This window comes from Chelonoidis abingdonii, chromosome 5 (genome assembly GCF_003597395.2).
Source record: "Chelonoidis abingdonii isolate Lonesome George chromosome 5, CheloAbing_2.0, whole genome shotgun sequence".
Taxonomy (NCBI): domain Eukaryota; kingdom Metazoa; phylum Chordata; order Testudines; family Testudinidae; genus Chelonoidis; species Chelonoidis abingdonii.
Genome location: NC_133773.1, coordinates 104,630,133 through 104,644,988, shown reverse-complemented (window position 1 = coordinate 104,644,988; position 14,856 = coordinate 104,630,133).

Here is a 14,856-nt window from a genome sequence, read left to right as displayed (position 1 = left end):
TGAGGGAGACTCCATCACTGAAAATTTTTAAAATCAGATTGGATTTTTTTCTAAAAGATCTACTCTAAGAATTATTTTGGAGAAGTTCCGTGGCTTGCGTTATAGAGAAGGTCAAACTAGACAATCACTCTGGTCTGTTCTCACCTTGGAATTTATAAGTCTCTCAATTTTTACTTGCATAACAAATAAATATTAAGATTTCAATAATTTTAAGATAAGTTATAATTTCATACTTTGTGAAATATCAGTGATTTAAATCATACACTTGAGATCAACAGTATAGCACAAAGGGAGATTTTGGCATTGCTTGACTTTAGCAGCAATCTGCTAGGAGGTGTTAGTACTGAAGTGCCTGAGCTCAAGCCCAGCTGCTGAAATTTAGGCCCTGTACAGACTTTAAAGGTGAAAACTTAGGAATTTAGGCATCTACAGGTTTGGTGGCATGTGAGAGGGGGTTTAGTGAATGCCAGGAAAACTTAAAAGTTATATTTATAGGTCTGTAGTGCAGTAAGGTGCCTACATTCCTTTCTCAATTTATCCCATACTTTCTACACCACCCAGCTCTAATACATTTAGCTTAATTTGTTCATGCCTGGAAATTGCAATGCATTTCTGAGTAAATTTCATATTCAGATATCATAGCAGAGCAAATTGCACAATTAAATTATTTATATTATATTATATGAGGGGCCAGTCCTGCAGTGTTGAGCACCCATATTCATTTTGGGCCAGATTCTGCATTCACAGCAACGTATTTCTAGAGTGCCTCCTTGGACTCCAGTAGAGTTATTCTGGATTTACATTGACAGCAGAACCTGACATGCTGTATTCAGTGGGAGTTGAGTGTGTTCCCTATCTACTGAGAGGAGCTCAGCTATTTTTTGGCTAGAGTGTCTCTGATCACTATTGCTTCTGCCTCTAATCTGCAAATCTACGGCCAAATTTGGTAGTAGCTGGGTCATATCTTTCACTTACAAGCCAGGATGACTTAGCAAGACAGTGGGCATGGGCTGGAGACCAATAGCATATCAGCAGTAAATTTCAACTGCTATAGACCTGACAACACTATGGATTCTACTTTTAGACTGTTATGTTTAAGATCCAAACAGTGAATCTAACCTGAAAAATTGAAAACTTTGTTTTGACATTTCTGATTTTTTTCCTTTTTCTCCATTTCGAGCAAAACACTTCACTGTAATCAACATGCATTCTCAAAATGTTTTGTTTGACCCAAACATGCATTTTTTGATGAAAAAAGATTGTTGTGTCTGAAAAATTACACCCACCTCTTATTCTCTTCCCTGAAAGAATTTATGATCTTAAAAAGAGAGAAAAAAAGGGAAAAAACATTTTATCCTCAATTTTACAGATGTGGAACTGAGATACAGTGACATTAATTGACTTGCCTAAGGTGCCATAAGTCTGTGGCAGAGCTGGGAAATACACTCTGATCTCCTGAGTCCCAATCCAGTACTGTAAGTGAGAGTACAAACTGTACATAATTAGTAACATTTTTAAACACTTTTGTATCTATGTGGAAATATACACCTATTGGTCATTATCATTGTCTCATTCACAAAATCTCTCTCTCTCTCTGAAGATAAAATTATATAGGCAGGGTTAGAGAGAAAGCAACAGTACAGGGAAGCTCTGTGGTTTCATTAGAGACAAATAATACAAATGACAATTTTCAGGAGGTCATAACAAAGTAGATAAATTTGGAACGTCAAGTGTGTGTCTCTTATACAGGACTAGATTCAAGATATTGTCTTATGATCTATTTTGTATATTAGATTATGGGGAAAATACTTTCAAAATTCATAAACAAAATCAAGTCAGGTGCATTTTTGTATTATGTTTAAAATCAAACAAACACACATCAAAATGCAGCTCTTTTGAAAGCCTGATCAATGCCATTCTGATTTTATATGAAATCGTATAACTTGGTCCCAACTTGATGTCGCCGACTTCTCCTCCGAACAAAATTAATTCTCTAGATAAAAGTTTTATTGTAATAAAAAGTGCTATGAGATTTTATTGATTTTCCTTTTTTGTCAAATTCAGCTCAATTTCCCAAAGCATTTGGCTATAGTAATGGCAATACTATCTTAATTGCATGCTGTAAAACTCTACTGGCCTTAGCTTGCTCCAGGTTTTTGTAAGTTTCGCTTGTATTTGTCCACAAGGCATTTTTCATCATTGCTTGAATAAACTATATTTATAAGCAGTTAAAGTTACTACAGTAACTCAGAAAAAATAATAGAAAATGTGCTTTGAATATTTGTAAATATTTGATGTGAATGCTGCCTAAACCCCTTGTGAATCTACTACTACATTTCATTTGCCTTTATTAAAAATACCCTAAACCAAATATTTCATTTCAGGAATAATAAAATGTTCAGTTTAACCCAATCCAAAAATGTCTGATCTTTCCAATTATTCAAAAATTTTGAAGGAAAAAAAACAGCAATGGTTTGTACTGAACCAAGTAATTTTTTCAATTTTTTGGAACTGACACAAAAAACCAAAAACAAATCAGCTATTAAAGCAACTCTACAGGGACTGTCTCTTACCATGTGTATATACGGCTATAGTCCCTAATCTCAGTTGCTGTCCCAAGATGCTAGTGTGATAAACAAAATGAATAGCAGTATCTCTGACAACTAATAAATAGATAAAAATAATTTCAACCAACACCAAAAGGTTGCCCTATTCTGAAAACTGTAAAGAAGCACCACTCAAAAGTTTCAGTCAGGAGTTGAGAAAAAAATATATTAGACTATTATTTTCTAATTGCAGATGGATATAATTTGCAGATTGGAATTGGCCGGAACCCTGGATTTAACAATTTTGTAGATTCTTCTCTGAGATCTGTAATGACAATATCAGCTCTTCACTGCATCCAGAGAGCACCTCTGGCAGTTCAGTGTCTTCTTACACCACTAGTGTTGTGGCATTACTTCAGCTCCGACTCAGACAGGTGTCTAATACGGGGCCTGATCCTGCTTTTTAATATAGATTTACAGCAACGCAAGTAAGTAACTCCATTCTAATCAATGGAGTACACTAATTTCAACAGACATTCACTCCACCGCCCATTCATTCTCACAAGTGTAAGTGAAGGCAAAAATCAACACCGCTTTCTAAGGCACTTTTTTTTTGTTTTTTTAAAGTGGGCTCCCATGCAAATTCTGAGCCAGCCCTGGCCATCTTAATTTGTGCAGTTTTATGTAACTGGAATTCAGTGAATTAGGGCAGCAAGTATTTAAGTATAAAAACAAGGTGTAGTTCACGGGTGCTGAAATCAAAGCAGCCTTTTAAAGCGACAATCATTTTATGTAGGGGAAAGAGATGGAACTGACATTACATTTCAGTAGCTCAGTGATACAATACCAGTCAATGTAGCAAACTAGCTTTTACTCAGCCAAACTGATTAAGCCATTAATTAAAATCGGTTTGTGCTAAGAAGTTACTTGATTGAAACATAACTGGGTTTAAAACTGTACCCTACTAGAAATGATATATAATTCAAATAATAAATAAATAACCAATCAGTATATCACTTGATTCATTTTTATGACAGAGAGTGGGAGAAAATGCTATTTCTGGAGTGTTATTAAACCACAATGGTCACAATGGATCTTTTCAATTATAAATATGCAGGTGGAGACTGATATGATCACATTTCAGTAAAGAATGGTTTAGTTTTCTAAACTAAAAATGAAGACAGAGCCTCTATTTGAAAATTAGATGTGCCAATCACAGAGCTACCCTCCTGTGTATTTAGTTCCAGACCATAAAAAGGAGACTTGGAAGTTAAACATTAGTATAAGCCTTGTCAGAAAGAAGGGATTTTTTTAGAGTATTTACCCCAAAACGCATTCCACATTTAAAGCATTCCTCATTCTCTGAGCCAGACTGACTTCAACAGAATTTCCTACTGCAGGTGAGCAAGCGAAATCAGCATCTGGACCACAGAACACAACTACAGAAACATCATCTGTCACAGTAGTATGGTTTGATGACATACCCCTAATACTCCTTTCTCATATTAAATATCTCAATTCATTGTTAGTAAAAGGAGATAGAACAAGTTAATATCAAGGTGCCTTTTTGACTAGTATTTGAGAAATACAAATTGGTGACAACTTACCAGTCACACCATTTCTAATAACAATATGATAGTGTGACAGGGTATAATTTTAGAGGTGGAAGTCAAACTCAAACAGCTTAATTGGAGACCTTAGATAATCACCATCTAGGAATATTAAAGGAACTGGCACAGGAGATTGCAAGCCCAATAGCAAGAATTTTTAATTAATCTAAAACTTAGGAGTCTTACCCTATAACTGGACAATTGCTAATATATTTCCTATTTTTAAGAAAGGGAAGAAAAGTGATCTGGAAAACTACAGGCTCATTAGTTTGACTTCAATTGTAAGGAGGTTCTTGGAACAAATTTCAAAATAGAAAGCAGTTAAGGACATAGAGGTAAATTGTTTTGGGGATTAAAAAACAAGGTTTTACAAAAGGTAGTATGCCAGACCAATCTGATCTCCCTTTTTGAGAAGATAACTGATTTTTTAGACTTAGGAAATGCAGTAGGTCTAACCTTCCAGAATTTCAGTAACGTATTTGATACAGTTCCACATGGGAAATTATTAGTTATATCGAAGAAGATGTGGATTAATAATACAATTAAAAGGTGGATAAAGAACTGGTTAAAGGAGAAACTTCAATGGGTAATACTGAAAGGTGAACTATCAGGCTGGAGGGAGGTTACTAGTGGAATTCCTCAGGGATCAGTCTTAGGACTAATCTTATTTAATACTTTAATTCATCACATTGGCACAAAAAGTGGAAGTGTGCTAATAAAATTTGCAGATGGCACAAAGATGCCAAAAGATTGCCAACATGGAGGAGGAGGACCAGAATATCATACAGAAAGATCTGGAGGACCTTGGAAACTGGAATAATAGAAATGAGATGAAGTTTAATAGTGCAGAGTGCAAGGTCATGCACTTATGAACTAACAAGAGTTTTTGCTATAAGCTGGGGATGCATTATTGGAAGTGACAGAGGAGGAGAAAGACCTGGGTATATTGGTCAATCACAGGATGACTATGAGCTGCCATTGTGATATGGCCATGAAAAAGGTTAATGTGACCCTAGGATGCATCAGGCAAGGTATTTCCAGTAGAAACAGGGAAGTGTTATTGCCATTATACAAAGTACAGGTAAGACCTGATCTGGAATACTGTGTCTCCATGTTTAAGAAAGATTAATTCAAACCGTAACAGGTGCAGAGATGGTACTAGGATGATCAGAAGAATGAAAAAATTTACCTTATGAAAGTGTCTGTTACAGATATCCCCCTATTTCATTTTGTTTCTTACAGCTGTTCCCATACTCCATTTTGTTCTTGTTCTCCTCCTGTGGCCGCCCCTCCCTGGCTGTTAAATTGTTTACCAGGGCCACTGCCCTTCTCAAAGGGAGGGCCCCTTAAGTTGTTTACCAAGAGCCATTGCCCTTCTCAAAGGGATGGCCACTTGTGCTAAGTGGGACCACTGCCCTGTTCAAAGGGTTAGTCCTGTTATCACCTTGTTAAACCTGGGCTCGGTGTAGGGTAGGCAATGTCCAGAGCTGCAAGACCTATTGTGTTTTTAAGATCTTGGGCATGAGTCATAGGCCTCATGTGCTTTTGAGTCACCTATTTCAAGGACTCTGCGCCAGACATGTCTTCTGTGCTCACCTCAGTTTTTCCCTGCCTCCTCTCTCCCTGTATCAAGAGGACAATCAAAAAGTACTGGCGGGAAACTGCCTTGGAGTTTGCCTTTAAAACAGACATTTTTTAAACTAACAGCAAAAAGGTTCTGCATTGCTGCCTGTCTGATAAGCCAGGGTGTCTGGCGGCTTCTCTCGCTCTCATTTATTTTTAGTGTACCCCGTTTTTTTGAAAACCCCCCCACGAAGACGAATTGGCTGCTGAGATCTCCTGATATGGAGACCATACCTTAGCCTTCTGACGTTCTTGCTACTTTTGCCTTCACGCGTACTTGGGGCTGGTAAGCAATCCCCTGTGAACTTTCTATACTTTTATTTTATTATTTTAGCTGCTGGCTCTGGTCTCCCAGCACACAGACTCAAGCTAAACTTGGTCTGTGGTCTAAAACCTTCTCTAAACTCCGCGGCACTTTGCCCGCTAAAAAATAAGTTGTGTGCCGCTGTTAAGTTCTGCTCCTGTGGGCTTTGCCTCGGGCCTCTCTGGTTTCAGCTGTATCCCACTGCTGCAGCCACATCCCTTGGCTTTCCTTGGGAGCTGGATCCTGGCTGCCAGCTTGCACCTCCCCCCCCCCACTGCTGCTAAAGTGCACCATTAGAATCAGGTTCTTAGTCTAGATAGTTGTAATTTCATTTGCATAGCTGTGGTTAAGTTAGGTTTAGAGAATTGTTTGTATTTGTGCTCTGTAAGTTAGGTTTAAAATTGTTGCATTGTGTTCTGTTACTTGCTAATTTGTGTAGTCTTGGTAAGTTAAGATCATAGATAAGATTTGCTGTGTTCTTAATAATTGTGGTTAAGTCAGCCTTCCTGCTGCCCCTCCCCCGAGCTACCCAGTCACTGTTTAAACTTGCAGCCTGTCTGCTCTCTCTGTCTCCCTGAGTTTAAAACCTCCCTCTGCTCTCTGCTCACGTGCTCCTCTTCCCCATCCCCAACCTCAATTCCCTACCAATGCCTTTCTCTCTCTCTTCTCTTTTAATCCTTTCCCCCAGAGTGTTCACCTGCTCCTACCTGCCCCCAAACTCAATTGTATTACTAAAGTCTAGCTAAAACCCCATTGGTTTCTCTAACACCCTCACATTTTACATTTATTTACCACTTGGAGACACTTTTACCTAGAGTTTGTTGGATATTAACTCATTTTCCCATAACTGTTAGTTGTTATATGCGCTGTAACAAGCACCTTTACCATAGAGAATTGTTAGCTACTTTACATTTATATTTCAGTGTTTAATCGTTACCAAACTGTACTTGTACCCCACTGTGTTGTACCCCACTATTGAAACCCCGCTATACTATTTACTAAAAGAAACCCCTCCCCAATTGTCTACCCTAACAAACCCCATACCCCTCACAATTAAATTTTCCCTGTTTTTTGCATTTTCTTAATAAACTTTATTTTGCACCCCACCAGTGCAGTAGTTGTCCCCCAAGATCCCCTACCTGCTGGCAGGGTCAGAAAGGAGACTCAAGGAGCTTGGCTTGTTTAGCTTAACCAAATGAAGGCTGAGGGGAGATATGATTGTTCTCTATAAATATATCAGAGGGATAAAAAACCAGGGAGGAAGAGTAGTTATTTAAATTAAGGGCCAATGTTCACAAAAGAACAAATAAACTAGTCATCAATAAGTTTAGGCTTGAAATTAGATGAAGATTTCTAACCATCAGAGGACTGAAGTTCTGAAACAGCCTTCCAAGGGGAGTAGTAGGGATAAAAAAAACTAATTTGTTTCAAGACTGAGCTTGATAAGTGTTTTGAGGGGACAGTATGATGAGACTGCCCATGATGGCATGTGGCCCATCTGCAACTGCTGTTAGCAAATTTATGCAATGGCTGGTGATGGGACACTAGATGGGGAGGTCTTTGACTGACTACAGAAAATTCTTTCCTGGATGTGTGGCTGAGGTGTCTTTCCAACATGGTCAGGGTTAAACTGATCATCATATTTGGGTCGGGAATTTTTTTCCCACAGATCAAATTGGCAGAGACACTGTTTTCGGGGGTGGAGTTGCCTTCCTTCGAAGCATGGGGCACGAGTCACTTGCTATTTTAAACTAGAATAAATGGTGGATTGTCTAACTTGAAGTCTTTAAATCATGATCTGAGGTATTCAGGAACTCAGCCAGAGGCTAGGGATCTATCACAGGAGTGGATGGGTGAGGTTCTGTGGCATGCTATGTACAGGAAGTTGGTCTAGATGATCACGATGGTCCCTTCTGGTCTTAAAGTCTATGAATCTATGGGACTTCACATCAGTGGCAGTTGGGTGGGTACCAGAGGCAGTTGTAGATTTGGTGAGCTCCTGTCAAGAACCATGCTGTCCAGGGAGTGAAGCAAGCCAGAAAGGTTTTTCAGCTGTTGGGAAGTTGGACCATTCTTATATTCATGAACCCAATGTTCCACCTCCACAACAGAAGAATTAAAAAAAAAAGCTCTGCAAGTTTCATAACCTCTGTGCTGTTTTTTTCCCCCCAGCTAAGGGAGAAAAGAGCTCTAAGTTAAATATCAGACAATACAGGATGCAGGGAGAGGTGACAAAAGGCATAGGGAAGGGAGGGAAGAATCCACAAAATAGGATTATGAGGTTGTTGTAACACAGAATTATTTATTTATTCTCTGTCTACACCACACTTACCAGTGTAGTATCTGAATACATTTTTTTATTTAAGTACATTAAAATTGGCATAGGGCAGTGAATCTCTTCTATAGTGACTCTAAAAGAGTTTGGTTTCTAATAAGAAATGAAATGGAAAGTGAATGTTGCATAGAATGGGGAATCAATTAATAAACCAAGAGTAGGGAACAAGATCAAAAAAGGCCTCAAAAGGGTTCATGAAGTGAAGAAGAATGGGTGAATATGGCCCAATGAGGAGAGACGTGAGACACAAGGTGAGATATAATCTGGGGTTGAGATGTATCAGGCAGTAAAGATTTAGGGCAGGTCTATACTACGGGGTTAACTAGACCTAAGTTACACAACTCCAGCTATGTGAATGACGTAGCTGGAGTCAACATAGCTGAGGTCAACTTACTGTGGTGTCTACATCAAACTGGGTTGACAAGAGAAACTTTCCCATTGACTTATTTTACGCTTTTCATTCTAGTGGAGAACTGCAGTCTACAGGAGAGCGATCTGTGATTGATTTTGCGGACCTTCATCAGACCCACTAAATCGACCTGCGGTGGATTGATTGCAGCTTCAATCCATGATAAGTGTAGACATACTCTTAGACATTGATGTTGAAGGAGTTGTAGAGCTTGTGAAAGGATTCAAAGAGCAGGAGGACAGGGCAGAAAATAGTCTAGACAAATTTGGAAGATTATAAGATTATCAGCAGCTGTATTAATCCCCATTACTTTTCTTGCCTCTTCAATCATTTGTTTGGTTGGGGTTTTTTAAGCACCACCAAGTATTACTTACTTTATTCCCTCTATACGTAACTAGATATGATAGAGCCAAACAAACAGCTTGAACCACAATGTTTATGGTGTATTCTAGAGCCTTAGTATCTCACCTGTCCTGCATGAAGATAGGATAGAGGTACAAGTGAGATTTCAGTTTGGCCCATGGTTTCTCTTTTATTAAATGGATAAGATAGAACATTTTAAAATCATAACTAAGTTTTACATCATTTTATTATCTACATGGCAACTCAACATCAAGTATCACATCCTCAGTTGATGTAAACCAGTGTATCTCCATTGGTGTTAAGAGATCTATGTAAAACAGCCAGGGGTCTGTCCCTGACTCTGGAAACTACAAGCATTCACTGAAAAGATGTCAGAGGATTAAAATAATTTACTTTGATTTATGCTTCATTAGAGAGTTTAGGATTTAATTGAAAAGTTAAATGATGTATCATTTTTCCCGAAAACACATTTGTTGTTAATTATAGAACAAGAGACTTTTTTAAAGTCTGAAATGTTTGTGTCTTAGTGTATTTAAAAAAATAAAGAAGTGCAGTGGGGCATTGGGTAGGAGGAGGCACATTTCTGAGTAGAAACTGGAGCTAAGGCTGTCTGATCAAACATAGTTTTAAAATATTTCTGATGAAGCTGGACTTCCCTAATAACCCCATACAATTCCTGAAAGTTTTATGTCCCTAGAACACTTTTGTGAAAAAATGGGAGTTCAAACAGCTAAAGTAAGCTACAGGAAAGCCCTGTTCAGACACATCTGAACTCTATCCAATTAGAACACTTTTGGGAAAATTGCATTTTGGTTGAAGTCCCTCTTCTGCTTGATTCAATGTTGCCAGTCACAATCCAGTGTCCTACCTACCAGGCCACACATACACCTTCACAGCTAGCTTAGGTTCCAGTCTGAAAATGGACTTTTTGACACAATTACATTTTCACAAGGACATTCAAAAGGTTTTGTTTTTGTTCCAATGCAGAACAACAATTCTGAAACCTTGAAAGTTGCTTCCAAGTGGAATTGTTATCTTCCAGTAAACTCTAATCTGAATATAACACATATACCAAGACTGCATGGAAAAACTGCAAAACTGGCCAGACAGACTGTTTAGATGGTCCAGTAGATTGCAGAAACAGTAATCTGCATGTATTGTACCCAAGGTGGATGCTATGAAAGAGCCCCTCTCAGCACATGTAGGAGAACATGAAGGATCAAGGATCTGAAACTGCTTTGCAATAATAATGGATGAAATACTACCTACCTTTCTTAACTAAACACTAGATAAATCTAAAAGATAAGATCACTCAGGGTGGGATTTGAAAAATCTTATTGTTGACCTAATTGCTACCATTGAATTCAATGAGACCTTGCTATTCGGTTCAATGGGAGCAGAGTTAAGCCAATGCCAAGTTTTCTGAAGAATTCCACTCTGCATATACAAAGAAATGAGATGACTCAGGGCTAGATTGTGACCCCTTTAATTCCATCGGTGAGCAGCTGCTCACATGACTAATCCCATTGAGGTCAGTGGGACTGCTCTTGAAAATAAGGGATCAGACCTTAGAAAATGAGAGCTGTTGTAATAACATTTGCTTTATATAGTTCCCTGAGATCCCATTTTGTTTTTTAAAAAATGTATTTTGGAAATCTGGCCTTTACAGTCACAATTTATCACATTTTAGATTCAGCTGCCCCCCAAATAATCAACTCAAAGTCACAAATTATCAGTTTGTCTCAGACCTGCAAACAACCTGCAAAGTTACAGAGAAAGAACTAATTTCATAGGCTGACTGGAGATTCTGACAGAAGAATAATACCATTCTGTCATCAATGACTATCCAGCCAATAAGACCTTTAAAATAAGATATTTTAATGTTATGGAGAAGCTAAGAAAAGAAATCCGATCAAGTTTCCTGTGTTTTAATTTCAGGGGTGAGACCTTGTCATTCTGCAACAAGAAGAAATCTGAAGATGTCCTCCACATTGTCGTGTTGAACATAAGTATTTAATCTTGAGAGCTGCTAAAAGCTGCAATAATTTCACTACTTTCCCTAGTGGTTTTATCTTTGTGTTTGACTGGCATTCTTATTCATGCAGCCTCCTGGCTTTCTTAATGACAAAGTTTAAAACAAACAAACACACAAGCAAACAAAAACTAAGCAACTCATTTTGGGATATATTATGAAAAGATTTTATGATGAACATTATTTCTAGAGCTCACTGTTAAGATGACGCATATCATTAATGTCATGATGTTATTCTTTTCAGTAAATGGCAGCTAACAGATTAAAATGGTCAAGTGAGATAAGAAACTTAAGCAATACAGTCAGATTTTATATAAACTATTTAAATAGAAATTGCTGTGCTAAAAGCACAAATGCGTAACAAGAAATTGAATGTCCTTTTGGATGCAGAAACTAATAAACAATTGAATTCCTTTAAACGCGAATAAGGTCAATTAGACCCTGCAGATTCATTTAGTATTGCTGTATATCTCATCTGTGTAGGCAGGAAACAATTACTTTGGTTAACTGCATGAGTATACACTCCTTGAGAATATAGTCAGTAAGAAGCAGGATATTATACTGATAAATTTCCAAATATGTGCTTATTCATGAGCAAAATTTAAAAAGGGGGGAAGCTATAGTTTCAAAATAAAAAATACCAGAAGAGAGATGGGACAGATTTCTTTCAGAATATCAGCTTCTGTAAGATATAACAACACCTAAGATTTAATAAAATAATCTTCCAATGTGCATGCACACAAAAAAAATAAATAATTAAGTTGCAAAAAGGTACATGGATCTAAAGAAATTTAAGGGAGAAACAAACATTATTAAATATGTAGAAAAGACATTTTGTTCTAAAATTCTGCTTGGTTCCATGGGTCAGACTCACATTACCTTCAGTAGGATTTGTGCCTATGAGAAACATCAGAAGCATTCCCAGTATTTTCTAGAGAGAAGCTTTATTTTGCAGTACTTTACTATTGTTACTTGCCATATGCTTGTTTGATTGAAGTTTATAATGTCATCTTGTTTCTGGGATTGTGCGCTGAGCCAAGCGGCCTACAAACAAGTTTCTAGCCTGCCATCCTTTGATCCCTAATCTCTTGACAAGTGAGTGGGGCTACCTCATTGAGAGCAGGATTTTAAAAAGGAACAGGACCTGCAAATGGAAGTTTTGTGAGGGAGCTTAGAGTGGGAGCATGAGAGCCAGATATACATAACAAAGACACTCTAAAATTAAGCCAATAACTTTCACCAAAAAATAAACAAACCCCGCAAGAGAAAAAGTGATGCAGGCCAAAGTCCAGCAGCAGTCAGGGGCTATCCAGTTTTTGTGATGAATGAAGCATGCATAATTACCTGTCTTGTGAGCGGGTGGCATATATTAGATGCAAGCAACTCATGACCCACACAGACCGAGTAGGACTCTTGAGACCAGAGTGGCTGAACTGGAGGAGGTAAGGGAAGACAGAAAGATATATAGACAAGACTTTCTGGGACACAGTAGAGCTGCCCACCCCCATCAGACAGCCTATGTGCTGTTGAAGAGGGTGAAAGTCTTGGGGAAGGAGAAAAATCAAGTTGGAGGGGAGGGAAGCAATCCCATAGTTGGGTTTCTCCTTCCAGACAACGTCATGGTCTCCCCTCCCTCTGATGATACTTCTCCAGGGGAAGCAAATCCTGTTATTAGGAAGAGATAAGTAATAATAATGGGGGATTTGATTTATAGAAATATAGATAGTTGTTTTGTGATGACCAAGAGAACTTTATGGTGAATTGCTTGCTGGGTGCAAAGCTTGAGCACCTCTTGAGACAGACAGATAGACTTATGTGCAGGGGAGGAACTAGTAGTCATAGCATTTGTAGGTCCCAATACACAAAACTATAATTTTTGAGTTAATTGTGTGAGTTAATTGCGATTAATCGACAGCCCTAATAAAAATGTGCTTTATTAACTAAGTCAATACTAGCTATATATTTATACTGCACTAACCTACATTTCCAAAATGAAATCCCATCATGTCTGGTACTTTGGTTGTAAAACATAGACGAATTATCTGAATACAGACAACTGTTTGATGACTCATATTCAGGAATATGGCTGAAAAATCCTCAGGACATTCAACAACAATTCTATGCAGGTGATCTCATGGTCCTGTGTGTATGGGAAGATAGAGAGGTAAGAATGATGCTGTACGGGATCCTCTCACTTTAAACATAAAATGTTAATTTAATTATATCTGACTACACTGATTTTGGGGGAGGTGAGGGTTAGGGGAAATGATTTTAACAGCACTGTTTCTGGCTGACCTCTTCTATATAACAGGTGACTTAGTGACCCTCTGACCCACAAATCATAATCCTCAGAAGTTCGAGAGCTACACCTGCTGGAGCTCGGGTTTCTGTCCTGTGGTGAGGTGGTGGGGCTTGGGGTTTCTGTTCTCTGGGGAAGGGGGACTCAGGGCTTCTGCCCCATGGGAGGCACCTGCCAGGGCTTGAGGTTTCAGCCGGAGGGGGGGTATCTGAGGGGAGAGGGGCCCTGCTTTAACTGTAGAAGAATGAAATGTGGCTCTTGAACTGCAGTTTGACAGCCACTGCTATATAACTTTGAGGAGAAATGTGTGGCATTCACAGTGACCTACCCTGAAAATTGGGATTTATAATGAAAATTCTGATACAAAATTAACTGTAACAGATGTCCTGTTTGTTGGTGCTCTTATTAGGAAGAATCATATTACCCCATGGATCACTAGTCTTTAAAATGTGACATGAGTAATTACATAGTTTGGGAGCTCTAGTTAATGTTTTCATGTAGGCAAGCCACAAAACATGATAAACATCTGAGATCCAAAAAATTCCATTCCAAAATCAGTCATCTTCAAATTACATTCAGTGAACCAAATTCAACCGTGGTGTGACTGCTTACAATTCCACTGACTGCAATAAAGTTCCATCGCCTTACTCCAGGGCTAAATTTGTTACAATTATTTTTAAATATATTTTTAAAATTCATATGCTGTATCCCCATGGTAGAGTTTATTTAAATAAATCAACATTTACTGGATGTCATGGAAATTTGGAGATATTTCTTTATGTTGTAGAGGAAGAAAGTAATCCTTGTTTGAAATGTTAGATATAATGAAAAGTTGTAGAGTGAAGCAGGAATCAGCCTTTTAGAGTAGTAATAGTGGGAACCCTTTTCTCTGCATCATTACTAATGGGAATTTGATTAAACTGATTTCGGCAACGTACTAGTGAGATGCCAATTTTAAAGAAGAGAGAGGCTCAATTTATATCTAGCAACACTAGAGTCCATAAGGTGTAAATACTCCAATTATGCCAATCTCTTAACAATTGAGATAAGTACACTTTGATATTAAAGCCAGAAAGGTTCAGACAACTAAAATAGAGCCTTAGATGGACATGTATAAGCAAAAGATAAGTAATATTATGATTAAGTTGAAGACTTGAATTCCATCATAAGTTGGGTTTTGGCCCACCCTTCATTAAAGTGTTCAAGTGGCCCTCTCTAGTTTATGTTTTGCAGGTGCCTTCCATGCCAGTAGACAACTTTTGCTGATATTTGAGGAGTTTTAGAAGTAATTTGTGACACATTTAATTGAAGAGTGTATGGTAATGTATGTGCATG